Source organism: Bidens hawaiensis, unplaced genomic scaffold (assembly GCF_021521415.1).
Source record: "Bidens hawaiensis isolate Kalapana, Puna unplaced genomic scaffold, B.hawaiensis_p1.1 tig00006604_1, whole genome shotgun sequence".
Lineage (NCBI taxonomy): Eukaryota > Viridiplantae > Streptophyta > Magnoliopsida > Asterales > Asteraceae > Bidens > Bidens hawaiensis.
In genome coordinates this window covers 566,821-591,757 of record NW_027491445.1, presented here as the reverse complement: position 1 = coordinate 591,757, position 24,937 = coordinate 566,821, and the positions used below count along the sequence as shown (strand labels likewise).

The window sequence follows — 24,937 nt, the reverse complement described above, 5'->3', positions numbered from 1 at the left end:
GGGGAACTTGTTCGCGATAGACCATACGTCTGATCATGTTGGGGTACCAATCCCAGCTAACGTCGTTTTCATACATGCCTCCGGATAGGCGGTACCTCTTCGGTGCAGGAGCTTCGAGTTCCGGGACTACACGGGGTGGCGAGGTGGTAGGTAACTGCGGTTCCTTCCCGTGAGCATGCATCATCGAATCGGATGATGATGAGGGTGGCGTCGACATTCCTACAGGTAAGCCGTGTATGTGCGCGCGTATGAGTGAAAGAGGTAAAGAAATAAGATTTCAAGACTACACAAACCTATGCAGTGCGTATCATTATAACTAATGGGTCGTCGCGGTTATAGTCTAGTATGCATGCAGCTTCTAGTTCGCTATAACCAATGGCTCTGATACCAATCTGTCACACCCTCAAAATCCACTAACGGAGTTTTACCGTCAGAGGGTGTGAACTGGCAGGATCGGAATCATTAGTTATAATCAAACCAAAGAAAAACGTTTAAATGTAAGTAAGTGCGGAAGCGTAAAACCTTAATTCAAAAGTTGCGTCACGCAGGACGACTTAAAACCAAATGTAACTGTTAAGATTAAGTTTGCAGAATATAAGTATTTTCGTTTAATGCATGCTCCTAAACCGCGCGCCCGCCTCGGCTACCTGAGAATAGCATACTAAAAGTGTCAACACAAGGTTGGTGAGTTCACAAGTTAAATAAGATAAATCGTTTAGCGTTTTGCGTAACCTCGTTACGGCGTTGCAGTGTTGCGTAACCTCGTTACGACGTTTAAGTGTTGCGTAACCTCGTTACGACGTTTAAGTGTTGCATTACCAGATAGTGTTATGTCAAATTATATATCGATAGGTAGCTAATCTATACAACAAGTATCGCTAAGTGGTTCGCGACCGAAGCTGACTGTTTATCAAGTGCCCGTCACCAGGTCAATCCAGACCATGGTAAGTGTTAGCCAAAATTACACCCACTCAACCTCCAGTTGAGCTTAACGTCGGGTGGGGTTTGTCAAACCCAGTAGTACTACTCAACAGTGACTCGCTATTCCAAATATTAACCGGTCCGATGTGTGGGACTTCAAATGTTACGTTTGCCGCTTAGCCTTTACAAGTGATATATAATTTATAACAAAATCTTAAATATGCGTTTATCTCAGAAAATATGTTTATCGGAGTATGTTATCTCCCCCAAGTGAAAAACGTTTGAAAACAGTTCAAAGAGCGGGGTAACTGAAACTCACTGTTTGCGAAGAATATCCCGATCTAGATCACCAAGTGATGTGCGTCGTAGAAACTCTCTAGCGTTCTAAATAACAAAGAGATTTTCTAAGTATCGGTACGTTTAACGAGTCTCTAGACTCGGCACATAATACCTATGCACGTAACATATTTCGTGTTTCGTTTGTGAATTGTGTGTGACTTAAACAAGTACAATTGTGATACAATACATGAGTGAGCAATTACTTTCGTGTCACGTACTAACAACATACTTTACTAACAATTATCCCCGTAAGGGCATTTTGGTCAACAAACAAAGATTAACTAACCATTATTCCCCATAAGGGCAATTTGGTCAATTCATGGCAATCAATTTACAACTATTCCCCGCAAGGGTATTTTGGTCAAAACACAACAATTATATAAAAACTATCATATTTCATGCATTTTTACACAACTCAGCAGCTAATTTCATTATGACAGAATTTTTACTTGAAAGATTGCACTAGTTCACCGATCATAACGTCTCAATTAATTCACCAAAAATCACCACAGAAGCATACATATCTTAGGTTTCCAGAACATATTTTATCTTATTTTTATTCCGCATATTTTTCTTATAATGACCAAAACATTACAGCAAACTCATATCAGTCAGATTCATGCGCAACAGAATGTTATTTGCAATTCCCGTTAAACGAAAAATCCAATAAATGCAAGACCACTTGGGTTTGGTTCCTAACTCAATGAGTCAACTTCCAGAAGTGGAACCAACCCAATTGGTCTCGTAGTTCATGAGATATAACATTTACAACATAACCTAACAGCAGGTCTAACAGCTCAGCTTTGCACCACCTTTTTGTAAAATCATAAAAGTACACTTATACTTGTCCAAAAATTACAAACTTATACTTCATGAAAACTAGACTCAACCTAGTTTACTGCAGTACCCACAATCTCAACCAATTCTCACGTTTACACTTCGTTACAGTCACTTAAACATCGTATATACATTCTGTCCAGAATCTGTTCACATCAAAACTCAACATAATAACAATCTATGAACTATCATGCATCCATATAACCCTCTAGACACTATAACTACTATCCATGCATATCAATTACACCATACATACAAGATTAGGGTTTTATTTGCACTCACAATCAATGACACAACAATTAACATGCAATACTATCAAAACTAGTTATCAAATCATCACTAATACACCATCAAATAAACAAGAATCATATGAACACCATGCATAGGAAAAAGTCGGACCTAGGGTTTGCAAGTTATACCTTCAAAACACCAATACAAGCAAGAGGAAGGTAGGAGATGATTAGAAACGGGTGTAGGATGCTTCAATTGTGAAAACCCAAGATTAAAACCAAGTGTTTGGTGTGTGTTTGTGAGCCGATCGCACGGAGGGGGGGGGTCTAGCTGCCGTCGGTTTTTGTGAGGGGAAGGAGAGGAGTTAGGGTTTGTGATAATGATATATTTATAGATATACAAGTTACACTCTAGTCCCTAAACTTCCAAATGTTACATCTCTAGCCTAAATAGTTGGTTCCTGTTTCTTGTTTAACATTCCACATAACAATCAAGTAACACACATATATCTAACACATAATTAACACATAATTATTGTTTTGACGTTTGTCGTTTGTTTATCAATCGTTTGCGTCAACTCGTTTGCGTTTCGGTGCAAATCCCGAAAGACTACACATGTAGTAAGTGTTTAAGCGTCATTTAAACCCTAGTTTAAATGTAACGAAGTGTGCGTTATAGATTCAACGATCTTAAAGTTTGAATTGACGGAGTTGAGTTAACGGGGTTAACCTGAAATTGACGATTGTCACATCATTCCCATGTTAAAGAATTTTCGTCCCGAAAATTTGAGTCATTTCGTGATGAGTGTCTGAAAAAGTAAGAAAAATTTTCAGTTTGTCATATTTATGTTTGGGTTGGGATGAATCGTTGAAACTGGTTAAGTATTATCTGAGGGAAAGATTTAACAAACCAACACACAAGCTCGCTGGCTTGTATGCGTGGAGGTTAAGACTCAGGAACCGGTCCAGGCGCGGGTTCGAACCCCGTGGACTCGGTTTTTCATTTCTAGTTTATTTTTGCTTAATTCTTGGTTTTATTTTTATTATAATCATAATATAATATTAAATAAACTTTGTTTTAACAAAACCGAACCTCGAAAGTATTATTTTGCCCGTGGTTTCGCGTCATAGTTTCTTATCTATAAATGTATATAGATTATATATTTTTATATAAATATATTTATGCATAAATAATTAACGAAAGGATAAATAATATGAAATTTCTTTTATATAATTAATGTTTTATATATATATATATAATGTTTATTAATACTTAGTATCGGTTATTATTTATTTAAGATCTATTTACTTGAAAATATAAATATGGATAAAATATATATCGCTTACCAAATAATAGTATTAACACAAATACTTCTACTACTACTAATAATAATAATAATAATAATAATAATAACAATAAATAATGCATCTCCTAAAAACCCTAAACGACTCTCAAATTTTTCAAACCGATTAAGATACAATAATGGCATCTCATGAAACCTCAAATTGTTATTAATTCTTTTCCTCATTTATTAATTATACTATCGTTAACAATTAGGGCATCTTTGTTGACGTATCTCGAAGGCTTGAACGTGTTTACTCATTTTCTTTTATTATTATCTCATCCTCACTAATCCACTCACTAAAGGTAAGTAATTCACATCCCCCGTTTTACCGTTTTACATTTTGGGGGCGTTATGCGTTAAATCATTTTTCATTACAATTCCAGTATTTGCGTTATATGATATTGCTCAATTAGTTATACGTGCAAATGTGACTATGTGTTTATTTTATGTTTTGGTGGTTTGTATCTCATCCCCATCCTCATCCTCATTATTATGATCATACGCCGTCGGAGTAGCTCGTTATCCATGTGATTCGAGTGAAAAGACAACTTTTATACTATTGTTATATTGTTGTTATGCTAGTGGTAGTATTTCATATTATCGCAAGGAATTGTCATTTTTATATTATATGCATTCAAAAACCGTTATTACTTGCTCAACTTTATGTTGACAAACTATGTATTTTCCCGCATGGCGCAGGTAGCTATATTGGATGAAGAAACAAGAGATTAAAGAGTAGTTGGACCTTAGGATGCATGATGAATTAAAGACTATTTATTTCTTTTTATTAAATTTTTATGTTTATTTCTATGAGACAATGTTTGTGCTTTTGCGTACTTGAATAATATGAATTTAATAATTTAGATATTAACACATGGATTTATTTTAGTGTCTTTTGAGCTATGATACAATTATGTCGCGCCCCGACATATTCCGCCGTAGGTTGGGGTGTGATAGATTGGTATCAAAGCCGAAGGCTATAAGATAGGTCGTTAGACGTAACGACCTAGTAGCATGCTTAGGGTCCCTATACGTGTGCACCCTACTTGTTTAAATTTTTGTACATAGCTTAATTTATTTAAATTGTTTATCATATATACAATTGTACACGAAAGCACACACTTGTCCGAGGCTATGCCTCAAAATCATTTTTCAAAATTTTAGGACGATTTTTAAATCGCGAAATTCCTTAAGAATTCCCACCTTTTACTTCCTCTCTCCTTGAGGATGATTCGTGTAATGGATACGTAGTAACTGTAAGGGGGACACACCTGTACACCAATCCCTTGACACCAAGGCTTGCAAGCCTAAGGAAATGCAATGCGCATAAATCTCAATCAGCCGTGAGACCTGGTTGCTTTCCTGGAGGGTGAGGTGTGAGTGTGAAACTTGTTAAGCCAAAGCGTATCACACCAAACGTTCACATCAATCGTGGTCGTGTGACGATCACATCCTTAATTTATAACCGAATTCACGGTGATACGTGGCTAAACTCGGTTTTCCATATTGTGTTTTAGTTGAATAGTTGGGTGAAGTACACAAATACGGGGTGGTTCCCGAAGTACTTCAACCACCTATCTCAACACCCCTCACAACTCAATTTTCAACGATTTTGTGAAATTAATACATGAATATTTCAACAATTACTTTTGGTTTTCGATATTTTCATTTATTTGGAAGGAACCATGGTGGTTCATGAAATCTAACCAACAAATGAAACGTTATATTTCAATTTTAAGTTATATTTATTTATTTATTTCGTTGGAAGGAACCATGGTGGTTCATGAAATCCTAACCAACAAATGAAACTTTATATTTCAATTTTAAGTTATGTTATATTTATTTATTCCTCATAAGCGTCAACACTTATAAAATCAAGCCTCATAAATGACATCATTCTCAACCTCAACCACGAACTCAACCTCAAATTGTTAAATAGAATTCACAAGCATCAATTTACACAAACTTATAAATTTACAATATCTTCCCAAGTCTCATAAAGTTTACACATTTTACCCTTGCAGTATGTCTTCTGGTCTCATTAACCGTAAACGCCCCGTCGGCAACTCTGGCCGTTGCATGTCATCTCGCATTACGAAAGAAATCGTGGAAGCCCTGCCAATAGTCATCTCTCAACTCCAAGCCGTGAATGTTGCTAATGTTCCCACGAACCCTAATGTTTTCTCTATCAAACAATTCACCAACGCTAACCTGACCGATTACTTTGGGACTGAGGGTGCTACAACCCTTCTTCAATGGTTCAAGCACATGGAGAGCGTGTTCCTCTGCTGTGTATGTCCGGATGACAAGAAGACCACGTATGCATCAAGAGTCTTCAGATTTAGTGCTCTTACTTGGTGGAATAGAAAAAAGAGAGACCTTGGGGCTGAGGTTGCCATGGCCTTGCCATGGGATGACCTCAAGAAGCTCATGTTAGACCAATTCTGTCCGAAATATGAACTCCGGAAGTTGGAAGAAGAATTCTGGAATTTGAAGCAAGAGGGAGGTGATAATACCGCTTACAACAACCGATTCCACGAATTGAGCGTCCTTATCCCGCATATGGTTACTCCTTTGGAGCGTGCCATTGATAAGTACATCACGGGTTTGCCGATGCAAATCCAAGATTCCGTCCTTAGTCGTGACCCGAAGGAACTTCATGGTGCCATTACCCTAGCCGGTACCCTCACTGAAAACCACGTTAAGGCCGGGACCCTGACGTGGAAGAGTTCCAAGAAGCCCAACGATAAGCCTGCATCCGAGCCCGCTAAAGAGTCCAAGCCCGAATCCACAAGGCCCGGATCCTCTAAACACAACCGAGCCCGCTAAAGAGTCCAAGCCCGAATCCACAAGGCCCGAATCCTCTAAACACAACCACAACCATAACTCATCTCATTACCACAATAACAAATGAAAGCCCAACTTACAAAACTATGTCTTAGCCCAATCACAAGCCCAACAAGCCCCTCCCACCAAGAAACCATACATCAGCCCACACCCATATTGCAACACTTGCCAACGTCACCATCCAGCCCAATCCACTTGCCGAGTATGTACTAATTGCCACCGATTCGGCCACCTCACCCAATATTGTCGAGAGCCTATGAAAACGCAACTCAACTCCCCTATTCCCCAACCCATCACTCAATCATTTTCCCAACCATATGCCATACCTTATGCTCCATCTCTCCCAACTACACGAGCCTGCTATCATTGCGGTAGCCCAAACCACCTTCGCAACACATGCCCAAAACTCGTTTATCAAATTCAAACCTACCCAAGCCCAACCAACCAACTCCAAATATATCAAGCCCAAACTTTCCAACCCCAAGACGACCAAGCCCAACTAATGCAGGCCCAACCCATCCAAGCTATTCAACCTCAGCCAATCCAAGCCGAGCAAACCCAAACGAATCAAGCCAATCAAGGCACGCAAGGACGTGTGTACTACATCAACGCCAATGAATTGCAACTTAGGAATCATGGCACCACTTCACACTAGTCCTGATGCCCAAAGACCTACTTACCCCGAGAAGACAAACGCTGCAAGCAACATTTTTTTTATTCCGTTCGCATTTAGTATTTTTGTTTTTCTTCTTCTCTTTTGAATAATGTCTCCTTGTACTCAAATTTTTCAATATTATTAATAAAATCGTGTTTACATTTGGTATATCTATCTTCACTTACTCCCCTCATAAAGCACGACACGCATTGCTTATATTTATCTTTAGAATTATAGTTGTTTGCTCATGATCAACTCAATTTAATGACCTATGACCGATGACCTCAAATGTAATCGTTAATGGAAACCGGGACCATGTGCATGGCTATATAACTGGTTATATAATAGGAACCGTAATCTGGGCTGCCTATGACCGGTCACTTTCGAACCGGGGTTGTGTGCTTGGTTAAGACATAGCTATCTAATAGGAGCCCTATGCATGCATTTTATTTTATTGTTTTTATATTCTCATTTATGATTTATCATTATTTCAATATGAGCACCATCAATTTACACCCTCCCCGTAACGGCGAAAACTTCCTCGGGAATATAGCAACTAACAACTTTGCGTCATTATTTCTCCAATTTTGTTAGTTTCTTATGGTTATCATATGTTACACAATTTTTTTATTGTTGCCCCTCACGACCCCCAATGTTTTGCAAATTCAACTTAACTATTGTGATGATTATTTTATAGCAAGAGTTTTTATTTTTGGTTTTAATACCCGACAACTTGTACGTCTTTCAAACGTTCTATCTCGATATTCACTAACTCTAAGAATTTCGATATTTAAGCTTGTTCAATCGTTTTGGTGTTACACTAGTTATCTTGATGTTTGAGTGTAAGGGTTCTCTTTATTTTTCAATGGTTGTTAACTTCCGTTTCGCCTTTATTCTGAATTAAAAAAAAGATTTTTTTCTTAAATGTGTATGTATGATTTTTAACCCACCCAACGGAACGAAATATGCGGACCATGCGACGAAATAAGTAATTATGAGTGCACGCACAATTATCGAAACCCTCGCATGGAAGTCATGGTTGGTACGTTGGTGTGCGAACAACTTAGAACCGAGGGACTATAGGGCAACGATACAAATGATATATAATATGATAAGGTCGTGGTGGATACGCCGCTGGTACATCCTATATATAAGTGGACTTGTCATACTACCCATTTGTAGTGTTTTCTGGGTCACTTGAACGTATGTGTTGTTTCGGTTCATTAGGGAAATAATTTAGTAATTCGGGTTTATTCTTATTTTTAATTTTTTTCTAATTTCGGGACGAAATTTTCAAAAAGTTGTAAATACTATAACATTCGTTAAATTTCGGATTCTAAAACCCAACCCGTTTAAAATTTTATTTTTCGTTCTATTTTAATAAACCAAATTAATAAATTTGTTGATCATTTATTTCTCGACACCGACTTAGTTTCGGTTATTATTCTAAGTATCAAAATATACAAATCAACCCCTCAACTAAACCTTTAACCATTTTTACACCCACCATAAAAGATGAGGGACCTTCTTGCAAATACCAAATATTTTTCTCTCCATCCCATCAACACCACCGTCGACAACATACCCCCCCCCCCTTCTTGCTTGTTCCTCAATTTTCAGCTGCTATAATCAAAATTGATCTCATAAAATCGTTTGGTACCAAGAAACGCATCACACCGATGTTTTAATTATGGAAAACGATATCAAAATCACAGCTATTACGGCCTAAACGAATCGCGGCTTTAACCGACCCTAAAACACTATATAAACACGTCCATAATTCAATTAAACGTGCACACAACATCCTCTCTTCATCGCGATCACAAACCCTAATCTAATTGCTTCATACGAAGCTGTTAAGGTGCGATTTAAGTCTAAATCCAGGCCGCAAAGTCTGTTCGTCGTCCTCCCTTGTTCTCGCACAAATTCCGGTAATTAAATTATGTATTTAATTCGTTTTTAATCGATAACCAAAACCCCCAGATCAATTTAAACAAACAACAAACAAATCAACAAGTTCAAGATTCTAGGGTTTATGTTTGGGTTGGGATGAATCGTTGAAACTGGTTAAGTATTATCTGAGGGAAAGATTTAACAAACCAACACACAAGCTCGCTGGCTGGTATGCGTGGAGGTTAAGACTCTGGAACCGGTCCAGGCGCGGGTTCGAACCCCCTGGACCCGGTTTTTCATTTCTAGTTTATTTTTGCTTAATTCTTGGTTTTATTTTTATTATAATCATAATATAATATTAAATAAACTTTGTTTTAACAAAACCGAACCTCAAAAGTATTATTTTGCCCGTGGTTTCGCGTCATAGTTTCCTATATATAAATGTATATAGATTATGTATTTTTATATAAATATATTTATGCATAAATAATTAACGAAAGGATAAATAATATGAAATTTCTTTTATATAATTAATGTTTTATATATATATATATATAATGTTTATTAATACTTAGTATCGGTTATTATTTATTTAAGATCTCTTTACTTGAAAATATAAATATGGATAAAATATATATCGCTTACCAAATAATAGTATTAACACAAATACTACTACTACTGCTAATAATAATAATAATAATAATAATAATAATAATAATGCATCTCCTAAAAACCCTAAACGAATCTCAAATATTTCAAACCGATTAAGATACAATAATGGCATCTCATGAAACCTCAAATTGTTATTAATTCTTTTCCTCATTTATTAATTATACTATCGTTATCAATTAGGGCATCTTTGTTGACGTATCTCGAAGGCCTGAACGTGTTCATCCTCATTTTCTTTTATTATTATCTCATCCTCACTAATCCACTCACTAAAGGTAAGTAATTCGCATCCCCCTTTTTACCGTTTTACATTTTGGGGGTGTTATGCGTTAAATCATTTTTCACTATAATTCCACTATTTGCGTTATATGATATTACTCAATTAGTTATACGTGCAAATGTGACTATGTGTTTATTTTATATTTTGGTGGTTGGTATCTCATCCTCATCCTATTTAGTATGATCATACGCCGTTGGAGTAGCTCGTTAACCATGGAATTCGAGTGAAAAGACAACTTTTATATTATTGTTATATTGTTGTTATGCTAGTTGTAGTATTTCATATTATCGCAAGGAATTGTCATTTTTATATTATATGTATTCAAAAACCGTGATTACTTGCTCAACTTTATGTTGACAAACTATGTGTTTTCCCGCATAGCGCATTTAGCTGTATTGGATGAAGAAACAAGGGATTAAAGAGTAGTTGGACCTTATGATGCATGATGAATTAAAGACTATTTATTTCTTTTTATTAAATTGTTATGTTTATTTCTATGAGACAATGTCTGTGCTTTTCGTACTTAAATAATATGAATTTAATAATTTAGATATTGACACTTGGATTTATTTTAGTGTCTTTTGAGCTATGATACAATTATGTCGCGCCCCGGCATATTCCGCCGTAGGTTGGGGTGTAACACTCCATTTTTTAGAGATGGTTAAAAATGATTGTGAGAGGAGGAGAGAGAAAATGTTTCTGTTCATGGTTAAATTTGGAGAAATATACTATTCATCTCTATAATTTTTTAATGTTTTTGAAAGTTTTTGTGAGTGAATGAGAGAGAAAAAGTAATGATAAATGTATAAAAAAGCATTGTTTAATTAAAAATGAGAGAGAAAATATATTGATTTTAGTATAATTATATAAATGGAAATAAAGAATTGAATGAGAATGCTCTAATTAGTTGACATAAGAATATCTTTCTGGGTTGTTTTATTTATTAGTTCATTAAATAATTTGATGTTCCCAAACACTCAAATATCTACTGATCTTTTATTATTATTATTATTATTATTATTATTATTATTATTATTATTGTTGTTGCTGCTACTACTGCAGCAGCTGCAAACAACAAAAGCACATCCATACACTATCTATCACAACTTGTTCTATTAAAGCTAATTACAGATTTGGATTATATGTTATCAAATTCACCAACCTGTTCCATAACGCCACGATCTTGCTTTACGATTTTATTAAAGAAGTAAGGAGAAGTCCAAATGATAAAACCAGTGCAAACATTCCGTTTGCAAAACGCCATGAAGATTGCAATGCAAGTTGATTGGGATTTTCACGTTTTGGTATACTAAAATCCTCAACAACTCCCTATGAGATGAACATTATGCTAAGCCACTATTAGCTTATTAGTAACATGAATTAAGTTGAACTTAAAGACAATGCAACTCACTTTAATAGCTTGTTGCATGAAAAGCATTACAATTAAATTCACCGGCTACTTGTGTGAATCTATTGATGATTGAGCAAGCACCCAACATAGATAGCAAGATCAACAGAAAAGCTGTCCACACACAAACCCTGTTATCATCAACATTTATACCAGTCGATTATCAGTTGGACCAGTGAACCGGACTGGGTGGGAGAAACAGATTTTCAGTTTTTAAAGTTTTCATTTTTATCCCTTCAAAATATCTTATATCAGTCATTTGTTAATTTATTTATTCAAGTCTAGATGTTTTATTGAAAGGGCATGGCATGTTTAAGATTAAGAAAGTTTCGGAAGAGAAAGAGTTAGAAAAGGTGTTTCAACCCATGGTGATGAGTCCTTAAGTCTCGTTTCTTTTATAACGATGGAAATATTCTAGTTCTATATCTTGGTACTTAACAAGTGTATATGATCAAATTTAGTTGGAATAAAGCTATTCATATTGTGTAGTCTCGTTAAAGTTTAATCGTGTCTCACGTACTAAAAACCCAAAGCCATCCGTTGTATCACCAACCATATATCCGCCACGGTAACACACAAGCGTCCATGCACAAAAACTTTGTCTAATGCATGAATCCTCCTGAATAATTTATTCAACAAAGCTATACTATTGTTGAAATGATTCTTTTTTTAAAATTTTTTATAATCATACTTGACACACCAAAGTTAAGTTTTTATAAAATTTTCAGGTATACTACCGTACCTTCACCAGAGTTTTTATAAAATTTTCAGGCATACTGGGTCAATAGCGGTTGCTGCCTAGCATGAACACAGTGTTTTAACAAAATTTTAAGAAGACTACAACATGCATAGTAAGCATCAAATAAGCACGAGGAGATAAAAAAAAACCCGAAATAAAACCACTTAAAGTCTTCAAGTTTAAGCACTTAGTTATGTGATGAAACACATGCATAGTACACATCAAACAAGTAACCAAACATGACAAGAAAAGAAACAAGTTGCTAATCCTTGAAAGTCACAAAATAAACTTGCACGGCATCTGCAGTAGGGTGAGTTCTTCTAGTGCATCTCCCGGGACGCTAGATCGAGAAAATACAAACCCACTTAGGATTAATTAAATCTCGAAAAGTAAATATTAATTCTATAGCAAAAATGACATTTTTCAACTTCATTAATTTGCCACGTTTACTTTGGATTTAAATATCAAAAGGAATTAGTAAGAAAACCTGATGTAAGGGATGACAAATAAACCAAACACTCGTCGTCTACCACAAGATCCCTGTTGAGTTTCAGTGGTGATCAGTTAAAATTTTGTTTATTAAAACCGGTTCAATAAACATTGTTAACAATAATTAATCTTATTAATTATAGTTATACGCAACGGAATGTATACAATTAATCAGCACCGAAACTAAACTTGACACGATCCGGTTACAGACAATACGAGTACAATTGAAACTATAAATATATAATTAAACTGATGATATGTTTAAGTTTACCTCGGTTAATAAATAACCGGTTGAGACACCAAAGGCTAACAAACCGAGCTAGGTGACACAACGAGATCTAACGACCAACGGTGGTGGTGCACGACGACAACGGCAGTGGTGGTGGTGTACAGAAGCGGCTGTAGGCGCGGTCAGCAGCGGCGGACAGCGTCTGGTCAGCAGCGGCAGTCAGCGGACAGGCGGCAGTGGCACCGGCAGGCGGTGGGGAACAGGCGGCGGTGGCTGGTCAGGCGCCGGCGGTGATGGCGGTGGTGAAGCGGGTGGCCGACTACTAGGATGTAGGAAAAGAGAAGATGAACTTGTTAATTAGCTTAGGGATAAGGTTATGTCAACATCATATATTTATATAACCTCTAATTAGGTTTAACTAATCTAATTAGTTATAAACCTAATGGGCCAATAAGTCCACCTCTTGCTCCAAAGCACATTCCATGTAATTATATCTCGTTAAAGTATCTAACCCGGTTAACTAACTTAAGCGGGTTAATGGTTCATTACCTCACGGTGTAACTCTCACGGGTCATAACCCGGTTGGCCGTATTGACTTACCCGAATCGGTCCATAATTCCAACAGTCTCCCACTTGGACGGTTTCCGGTTAAGTTACTCAATATTGACAGCCAGCGGTGCTCTAGCTACACATAGCTGCCCCCAACAGGTTATAACATTTTAAATTCATTAACCAAAACTATCTTGGAATACACTATTGCAAGATAACGAATTTATGGTAATCGTTGTCAACTATCCTTTCTGTATAAGACATCAATTGAACAATGAGACATGGATCAGGTTCAATCTCATATGGCGTTCACTCATTATAGTTCTCGATCAAGAATCAAAGTGGTCCAATCAAACACACAGTTAGTTTGGGTGAGGCCTCACACTTCACCAGTTCGAATCAACGAGGGCGCCAACATGTCTATCTGTTACATATCATGTAAGAGTACAGAATCCCATCTTGATTACATACAACTCCTACTGAACTTCAGATCATTCCCAACCAATGCCTTTATAGCTGGCAGTTACGCGACAGTAGTTGACACTGATCAAAGAATAACCTTTAGTAACCGAAAGTTCTAATATGTATCTCAGGTCTGAGGATACTAAATGAGTATACCAGTATCAAAACATCTTATGACTAAGATCCATGAAGATGATTTGATGCGAGTTATATCCAACGTCATTCATAATGAGGTCTGTAAGTTTGGAAGTCAACTCCTTGAGTCCAAAGTCAGAATAGTCTTTATTCAGAGTCGTTTCCACGAGTCTGACCGACTACGGATAATTTAGAATACAATATTCACGGATTAAACGTATTAAAACCGAACACAGTTATATCATTCAACATTTTCATTTAACCATTAAATCAAAAGAGAACTTAAAGTATAACTGTTTGAAATGTTTACACATCCAAATTCTAAATCAAAACAAACTACTAGCTAATCTAAGACCGATAGCATTTCTGTGATGAACATGCTTGTCCTGAGTCATCGGTTTAGGGAACGGGTCAGCTAGGTTTTGATATGTGTCTACTTTGCTTATTATGATGCCTTCTCTTTCCAGTATATCTCGTATATAGTGGAACTTACTTAGAATGTGTTTGGCTCTGTGATGAAATCTGAGCTCTTTGGCTTGAGCAATGGCTCATGTGTTATCACAGATTACGTCTATCAGTTTCAGAAAACTTGGAACCAGATCGAGGTGGGCTATGAATTTCTTCATCCAAGCAGATTGTGAGCGAGAATCATCTCGGTTAGTCTGGAAGCTAGCATCAGTGTAACACCTTATAGTGAGCTCTTCTTCCACTCCTCCAAACACTAAGAACATGTCCTTAATCCTTTTCAGGTATCTTAGAATATTCTTCACGGCAGTCCAGTGGGCAATGCCAGGGTTATGCTGAAAACGCTAATCATGCTCAGCGCATACGAGACGCCAGGTCTAGTACATAACATAGCATACATGATAGAACCAATCGCTAAAGCATATGGAATCGCTTGCATGTGCTTAGTTTCAATGTCCGTTGCCGGAGATTGCGATTTGTTCAACACAGTTCCTTTAGCCACGGGGAGAGCTCCTTTCTTGGAGTTATCCATAGAGAAGCGTGCCATTACTTTGTTTATGTATGTACTTTGACTCAGCCCTAGAAGCCGCTTAGACCTATCTCTATAGATCTTAATTCCTAGAATATAAGCAGCTTCACCAAGATCTTTCATTGCGAAACAAGAGCCCAACCAGTTCTTAACTTCCTTAAGCATAGGGATGTTGTTTCCAATGATAATTTTGTGCACTCGTGTAACTACAATAAGATGAATAAAAGATATGTTTTAATTTCCCCGAATATTGAACTTGTCGTTAAAATTTTATTGTAGTATATCAAGACAAGAAAGCACAAATTCAACGAGTAATATCTCTAATATAATTGGAAGTAAAAGAAGATCCATCAATAAGATTAAGGAAAAGTCCAGATGAACAGATTTCAAAGGATAAATTGCTCCAAGTCAACGACAGATAAAATATTTTAATAAGAATAGACTTAAAAAGAGAATTAAGAGAAATTCTCAAAGTCTGCTTATTCAAGAACAAAGATAATTAGAAAATCACAAAGTGGTGATGAGATACATGAATTTGTCATCCTAACATCATTCTTCAATCAATAAAAGAGAAAGCATCGATATTGTGTCTTATGTAAGATAGATAATCTCAAGAAAGAGATATTTGAGATATGAGAAAAGGAAAGGAAAAGTCAACAAGAGATCTTTTATATTTTCTCTCGAAATACGACAAATCATAGCATAAATAGATATTTAATACCCATATTCTCTATTTAAGTATCACGCAATTATTGCGAACGTTTATTATCAATAATATAATTCTTTTATACTAAATAAATTATGTTTACAGAAATGTCGAATCCAATCAATCAAGAGAACAATGCTGAAGCTTCAAATCAAAGAAGCAACAGAGAAGTATCAGAACATGCCCAGGAGATTCCTGAGCAATTTATGGTCAAAGTACAAGAAATGATTAATAATGCAATCACTCATCTCGTTGATGCAATGAAAGGAGGATCACATAAAAGTAAATCTTTGCATTCAAACAAAACTGTTAGAACTCATCTATACCGAAATCCTGCTGACCATGAAGAAAGCGTTCATAGTTCTAGCACTGATAACAGTCTCAATCGTGATTTTAAGAAGAAGTTTGTAATTCAAGGTTGTAATTTAAAGAATTTCCAAGTTTATGGACCAAAAGAATTCTATGGTGATCAAGGTGCCATATTAGCATTACGATGGCTTGAGGAACTCGAGTCTATCGTCATCATAAGTCAATGTACTGAGATTCAAAAGATTCAGTATGCGTCTCAACTATTCAAGGGTGAAGCTCTAGAATGGTGGAATGACTTAATCATGATGAAGGGTAGAGAAATCTTGTACCAAATGGGATGGGAAGCATTCAAAGAACTTGTAATACAAAGATTCTGTCCCATGCATGAAAGAGATCTTATTAAAACCAAGTTTTTAAATCACAAAGTAGAAGGCACAAATCTCAGAGAATACAATACTAAGTTTCATGAGTATTGTAAACTGATACCACACATCGTAACACCCAAATACAATAAAGTGACCCGATATATTTGGGGATTGCCTCGGGAGATTAGAGATATGGTGAGATCCAATCTGCCTCAAACTGCAGAATCAGCCATGGAATTGGCTGGTTATCTCATGTATGGACTTATCAGAAATCAAGAAGAAGATAAAAATGAAAAGCGAAAGGAAATATAAAATGAGGTAAAGAGAATGAATAAAAACAAAGAAAAGGAAGATGGGTCATTTAAATTCACAAGACCAATCTGCTCAAATTGTGGAAGGAGACACCATGGGAGATGTTTGAGATCAAATAACATTCCCATAACCAATCCATTTGTCACATGCACCTTCTGCAAGAAAATTGGTTATTCAGAAGATGATTGCAGAAGAAAGACAGTGGTGTGCTTTAATTGTGGAGAAAATGGGCATTTCAGTATAGAATGTCCAAAGAAGAAAAACAATGCAAGTAGAAGCAGAGCAAAGAAAGGAAACGCCAGAATAAATATGTTAAACATGCAAGAAGCATCCGGCGATCAAGAATAGAAGCAGATAAGAGTATGCTGAATGAATGTGCAAGATTCTAAGGCATTAGAAATAACTAATAGTTAAGTTAGCTCTTATAAACTGCTTGTACACTCGTTTTAAACGAGAAGTTTTGTAACTGTAATAGGGTTTCTAAATCCCTAAGGTAAATAAAGGAAAACAGATCATGTCTTTACACAAGAATGCTTATATTCATTAAAGAGACCGTTTTATTCAAAGAATACGAAGACTATATAGTTAATATAGTCCATCATCTATAGAAAGGTGAAGTAAAGAAAAGAATGTATTGAATTAAATATAAAGAATATGTCTTAAATCAAAGAAAATCGGTTATACGAACATTAAAAAAGTTCAAGGAGATAACCGATGGATATAAACGGGAGAAATCCGTTAAGATCATAAAGCCAAGGACAACGCGAGACATGTGGTGGTATCTTGAATGAATAAGTTGAAAAGATTCAATAGACTGAATCCAAGAGGCATTCTGGTTAACATCAGTAAAATGTTTAGAATTCAAAAGGTAAGATAAATAATTAAACGCAACTGGCCACTGTGTTTAGCAATTTATAATTATTTATGATATTCTGAATCATTGATCACTGATAATATCAATTAAGATGCAACAATTCAACGGTTTCAACAATACATCAAAATTCGAAGTTAAACCTAAGTTAGCGAATCTCGAGGACGAGATTCATTTCAAGGTGGGGAGGATGTAACACCACGAGAAGACCCTGTTCAATTTTGGACCAAAAACGACAATTCTGAAACCTATAGGACTAAAAATGAAAATTTTGATTTTTCCTGACCCATCGTGCTACACGATGGGCAGATAAACAGGATCATCGTGCTACGCGATGCAGATTTCTAGAAGTAAAGAAAAAGGGGGCGCCGCGCTACGCGATACCCCATTAAGCAAATCAGGGACACGTAGCCAACCACGTGTCACCACATGGCAACACCTTAACAATTGCGGCGTCACGCTACGCCATGACCCTGAGGAAAAACCATCGCGCTACGCGACGGTCCCCAAAACTTTGCCTATAAAAGGGGGCTACGGGATCGAACCATATTCATCACAATCTCACTCTTACAAACACACATTTAGCATTGGAGAGCGTGCCTAGCTGTCATGAAGTTCGAGGTTTAGTTTTCTTGAAATTCGTACAAGTATCAAAGTTTTAACAAGCCGTAGAACAGATAAGCGAGCAGGAGCGAAGTTTTGCCAATCAAGCTTCCATTCCACGTTAGTATTAAAATTACCGAGTTGCAAGTATCAAAGTTTTAACAAGCCGTAGAATAGATAAGCGAGCGGGAGCGAAGTTTTGCCAATCAAGCTTCCATTCCACGTTAGTATTAAAATTACCGAGTACATATTAAGGTAGGGGCTCTGCCTAAATATTATTTTATTATTATATTATATGGCTTAGACCATAGTCAGGGGTATAGCCCAAAACCTTGATCATAATTATGTTTATAATAGCTTTATACATGCAAAGGTTATAGTTAAAATAATGTTTCTTCATGATTAAGAAACATAAGCTTTTACATACAAGCAGATATAGTAGTTTCTTCATAATTAAAAAACGTAAGATTTTACATACCAGGGTTATAGTCAATTCAATATTTCTTCTTGACGAAGAAACCTATCAATAGATATTTCTTCATGAAGAAGAAACTTAACACATGATTTGTAAACAAATGAAAAGACTATTGGTTTAAATATTTTATTCAAACAAATGATCAGTCAAGGTTTAAAGCTATCAAAACCATACTAAAGGTCTGCAGCTGGATCAAGAGACGATCCGGGTATTTATATAAACCTATTTTATTATAGATCAATCATCATTCACTCACAAGGGTTTTCAAACGAGATCACCACATCAATTAGAAAAGACAATCACAATCACAGGTGAATACGTTAAACCTTTTACAGTCAGATAAACGGGTTGTTTATCTTAAACAGTCAGTCAAATATGAGATTACGTGATTTCTAAATTTTAAGGGATTAAGTGATCCCTAAGTCACAAGGTAGATAATAAAAGCAATTCAAACCGAGTACACATGTGTCTAGATCCAAACATATCTATTAACCTTTCAATCAAGGCTACGTGGCCGCAGGCTAACAGACATAACGAAAGTTCTCCAATGGGCAACAGTTATTGGAGAACCATAATTGTGTGTGTATGGCAGTGGCACAAGTTCCCAGAAATAAGAGACGTTTCTGCTGAGTTTGTCCCAAAACTATCTTGTCAGTTAAATATTTTCAGAGTCAACGATTCACCAGCATATCGCTGACGTATTTTTCCCCCACATTACAGGAAAACAAGTATAGCACAGATAGCAAGGAATTAGAGTCATTCATAGAGATAGATGCTCGTAGATGAAGATGGCTCAGTTTTTAAATAAATGAAATATTGTAAACAAGAATAAACAAGGTTTGTAAACCAAAAATACTTGGATATTTATTATCCAAGAGATTTTTTTAAATAAATTAATATTTTATTATAATCAAAGACTTTCCGCTAATAACCCGTAACTCTGATATATTTTCAAAACAGGTACCAACTACGGGTGTCACGCCTAAGCCCTTAGATCGGGGTGTGACATACGTGCCCTTTATGATCACAATATTAGGATGTTTAGGCAAATGTTTCATGATCTCAACTTCTGTTTGCGCATCCTCGATATCAACCGAAGTCCTAAGTTTTTTCTTTAATATTGATTTGCAAGCAAATCTTTCACCGGATTCTAAATCGGTACATAAATATGTTACCCCAAATTTACCCCTTCCTAGTTCCCGAGCTAGAGTATAGCAGCGTGTAATGTCATCACCAGTTGGGTTTTTCAAAACGTAGAGTTTGAACCCGGTTTCAGATTTGGGTCTGGGTCGATAGGCATTTGCATACGGGTTCGGTTTGTTTTTCTTCTTCTTGTAGGTTGATTTACCAGTGGTGACACGACAATTTCCCATGATTTATGTGAGAAAGACTTCAAATTCTGTAAACTGAAATCATTAATACATTAAAAATGAATCCCATATTATGAAAACTCCAAGTTTTTTTTACAATCAATCCTAAAAAAATCAGGAGAAGTAAACTAAAGCAGATAGCCAAGAACTCTTGAAATTGTTTGTTGTATAATTCAAAACACAAAATCTTCAAAGTCACTTAAATGAAATCTTGAATTATAATAGATTTTCACTTTTATATACTTTCAAATCACAACATATTCAAATATTGTAAAATGATTTTACCCGGATCAAATTAACTAAATTTTTTCATACAATCAAAGGCATTACCTAATTCAAACTCATAAAAATTCAAGAATATAGATTTACAATCATATAATAATAAAATAAAGAAACAAGCTTTACCTATAGAACAAAATTATCCAATTATTCAAATGAAAAAATCTTCAAATTAAGTGAAATATTTATGATGGTTGAATCATGCACTAGATAGGTATTAGATAGGTACATGTTTACTTTTGAACTTTCCTTTGAAAAAGTATACTTGATCTTCTGGTAGTGAGAGGACGTGATATCTTTGAACCCATAGTGTAAATGATAATACGTCTCCAATAACTGGCATGATCCATACCTCATAGTTATGTTTTTCATGGCACACTAGCATGATAATTCATTTCCCTATAAATCATAAAAGTTATAGGTTTAGCATTATATCAACGCCATTTATCAAAATGAACTAGGAATTTTATTACCCCTTAGTCTATTCAATTAGTTTGTCATTTTGAAAGATGTTGATGTGTTCTCCTTTTGTTTCATTTGTGTAAACTACTTCATAGACTTTTGTCTCAATCCATAGTGTGATCTCTTTTGAACCTATTGATTGTTAGATCCAAAACATTATCATTAACTTTGTAAAGTGAATAAAGATCATTTCAAGATATATATATATATATATATATATATATATATATATATATATCAATTTTTTAATGGGTGTCCTTAGCTTGTATGTCATTCTTACTCGATTGTTTTGTTATAGTATATGCGTATTGTTAGCACCGAGCATATACCCCCCCCCCCCCGAACTGGTGGTGGAATAAATGCCCCTAGGACCCCATCATCATACTCATCGAAGGGAACCTATGGTCCCATGTTTACTTGAGGTCTCGGTGCTTGTTGTTGATTTCTCGGGTATTTGTACTGTTGATGGTTCTGCTGAGGTGCTTGGTTGTTTTGTGGGTACTAGGGTTGATTCCTCTGATATTATTGACCCCCATGAGCATCCTCAAACTCTTCTTCGTCTTCATAATCAATATCTCAATCTTCCCCTGCATTCAGATCCTCAATTCTCTCAATACCAGGATCAATCACATTCTCATCCCAATTGAACTCTACCGGTCTCTGACGATTCTGTGGTTCTTAACTAACTGATCAGTCATCGCCAAAGTTCCATGGCTGCTTTTGATTACAATTACCACCCCTTGATTTACTCGATTTCTTTTTCGGTTTACGTTTTGGTTTTGGCTGGGTGGTAGATCGTTTTGTGGGATTGGATATTATTGTTCTTGTTGTTGATTTTGGTTTTAGGGTTGGTTAATGGGTGGGGCTTGATTGCTTTGATTACTCATGTTCTCGGCTTTTGGTTTTGATGTTTCAGTTTATCTCGGTTCTGTGAGCTACTCGGTTTCTCCTTGTTGTTTTCTCGATTTTGGGATCAAACTGTAATGGCTCCTTGTTTCTTGAATACCTCGTATGCATAATCTTGAAAGATAATTTGCTCACACGAAACACAAAACCCCTGGTAAAATCAAATGAAGAAAAATAAAACTAAATTAACTAAACTAAACTAGCATTTTGCGCGTTGATTCCCTGGTCGGCGCCATTTTGATGACCATCATCAAGTCATGCAAAAACATTTAAAAAACTCTACTAATGTTCCATTAACTAGAAAGGGTAAGTAGGATATTGAATCCACAGGGAACCAGCTGGAAAGTACTAATTTGGCTAATTGTTTATAAAATAATTGTATTGAGGTGAACAGACGATGTTAAGTGGTTTTAACAGACTTTTGAATGTAAGACAATAATGAGAAAGTAGTAACCACCTCGGGCTTCAAATTCAGTAATTAACTAATAATCTTGCTTTGTTTGTTGAAACATCCTTAACGGGGACTTTGTACGTGTATTGAGTTTGAATGATGATTAAGAAACTGAACTTAACGGATTCTATTAACAAAACCACCAGCCTAATAAATGTGTGTTAAGCAAATACCTGGTCTGGTCATTAAGTTAGAATAGGCTCTAGAATAGTTGAATGAATGGTCAGTCTTGCTCTCCACCCTGGATAAAGGTCTATGAGGTGTGCGTCACACCCCAACCTAAGGCGGAAATGTCGGGACGTGATCCAATTGCTCACAGCTCGAAGATACTATCATGAATATAAGTGACAATATCTAATTAATTATTATATTCAAAGAATACACACAATATCCAAATACAGCAAAGCTATTCAAGTAAATAAATATAACAAGTTTAAATCCATGTTTGTCTTCATTATAACCCTAAGGTCTTTCTAAGTGTCCATACTTCAACTTCAAGCAACCTGCATATACGTAGAAAACAGATTGTCAACAACACATGTTGAGTGAGTTTACCACCAGTTTTGCAATAAAATAATGTTAATATTATAAATATGAGAAGCAAGCAAAACGCAATAAATGCGGTAATGATATCAACCATGAGCAAATAATAATAATAATAAGACCGTTGCTAAGAGAATCGGGCGTTGGTCAATGAGAACCCTCCACAAGGGGACATGTCAAACGAATGCACACAAACAAGTAAACACATAACAAGTATAATTGATTAATCACACACAATCACACGTTTGCTATTTTTGATATATATATATATATATATAGGGGAGGGGTTTTTTGAGAACCATGTTTAGTCTTAAGAACTTAAGAACTCAATTCTTGGCCACACATTTAATTAAATGGATTCGAATGTGTGGTTGAGATTAAATGTGGCAAAAAAGTCAAAGATGAGAGAGAATAACTATGTACACTGATTACACAACTTTAAACGTCCGTTACACATATGTAATAAGTCGACTTGTTGCGTAAAAAATTATGTAATTGTTTTACGTATATGTAACCTACATATATTACGCATATGTAAAAAAAAATCGAAAAAAAAATCGTTACGTTGAGTTCTTTCGAGTTCTTAAAACTCAAAGGGGTTCTCATTTGAAATCTCCCCCATATATATATATATATATATAGTATGATATTCGCATATGTCCCCAAAACGTTTTAGAAAACTGAGTAAAATAGAGGAATGATAAAACTCACCTTAGAATAAAGGCAAGTGATTAATAATTAAGATAAACGAACTAAAGATTAAGCGAGTCGTCCACTACGCGTCGAATGAGATTAATGATCAGAACCTGAAACTTTGATATACGATAATATAAGTAAAAACGAACTTAATGTGCTGGAATCGATCCAATTGGACGTCTAGAACTCCGGTTATGTTAGATTAAAGATTTAAGCAAGATGGTACTGACCAGAATCCGAACAGCGAGTCGGAAGTCGGGTTTGGTCAGTAGCCTTAAAATTTCGTTACGAGAATTAAAGTATTCTGGACCGAACGCTGGATCCGACCAGAAGTATGAGAAAACGTAAAGTTAAACTTGTTGACTGTTTTGCCCTGTAACAGGTTTTAAGCGAATTGACCTGTTAAAACCCTTCAACCATCGAAATTGATTGAAGGTTATTGACTAGGGAATATATATGAACTATTCCTATGTTTACAAGTTACCCGAAAAGTGAAAGGATAAAGAGAAACGAAGAGTCAAAGATTCATACGCAGCAAAGTCAAGCGAACAAGCATTGTATCTTCAACGAATAAGCAAAAACCGAAGAGTTTGGTGATGGTCAGAGGTAGGTTACGGCTAGGGGGTCTCTCTAGGGTTAGGATATAGGTTTGTGGCAGAGAATTATGATGTGTTTTATGAGAACCGAGCCCCGGTGCGGAAGCGTGAATAATGGTCGTTATTAACGGTGGAGCTCGGATCTGAGCAAGGATCGAATCGTATTCGCTCTTGGTAGGGGGTTTTGGACGGACGAGTAGTGTTTGGGAGAGAGCCTGAATCGATTACAATGAACAATAAGCTAGATGAACAAATATATGCAATCGGTTCACAAATATAAATAAGTGGCAATATGATTTCATTCATCAAAAGGTTGTCATACATACACACATACATACAATAAAGATCAGCCACCTCCAGGAGAGCTCATCCTGGAGGCGGCGGCTCTCGCTAAGAGATAAAACCCTAGATCTCACACAATAAACAATACACTCATGCTAGACAAATTAACAAATACATCTATTTATACTAGTCTAGCATGTCTTGGTCTTCAAGCCATCCACCCTTGGTTGAGACCAAAAATATTAATTATTTTTCACCCATAATAATAATAATTCGATGCGTCGGTCTAAAATATAAGTCCCAACAATCTCCCCCTTAGACCGATGACATCGAATTTTCTTCCATGATCACTTCAAAACCCGTTGTCTTTTATTGAAATTCTCCCCCTCATGTTAAGCTTCTCCCGTTGTTCAATTTAGATCATTTCTCCTATATCACATTTGGATACATTTGTATGGGCATATGAACAAGGCTTTGAACTTCAAAGATCAACTTCAAGTAGCAAGGTCATGACAAAAAGAAATAAACTCAATGTGATCATCAAATAATCTTCCATTCTTCAAATCTGTTTCTTTCCTTGTAAATCATCTTCAAACCATTCCCTGAATCAAGATAGCATTCAAGTCAACCATAACCCGTTCTTGATTGTCAAGTGACTGTTTTTATAGGAGGTTAAACTCTACTAATCA

The 24,937-nt window shown here is 35.9% G+C and overlaps 1 pseudogene; it reads right to left on the bottom strand.

Annotated features, from left to right (window-relative positions):
• The window catches only part of LOC143633030 (boron transporter 1-like), a 35,978-nt pseudogene extending 23,778 nt beyond the window's left edge, over positions 1–12,200 (bottom strand).
• Between the last annotated feature and the right edge of the window lie 12,737 nt (positions 12,201–24,937).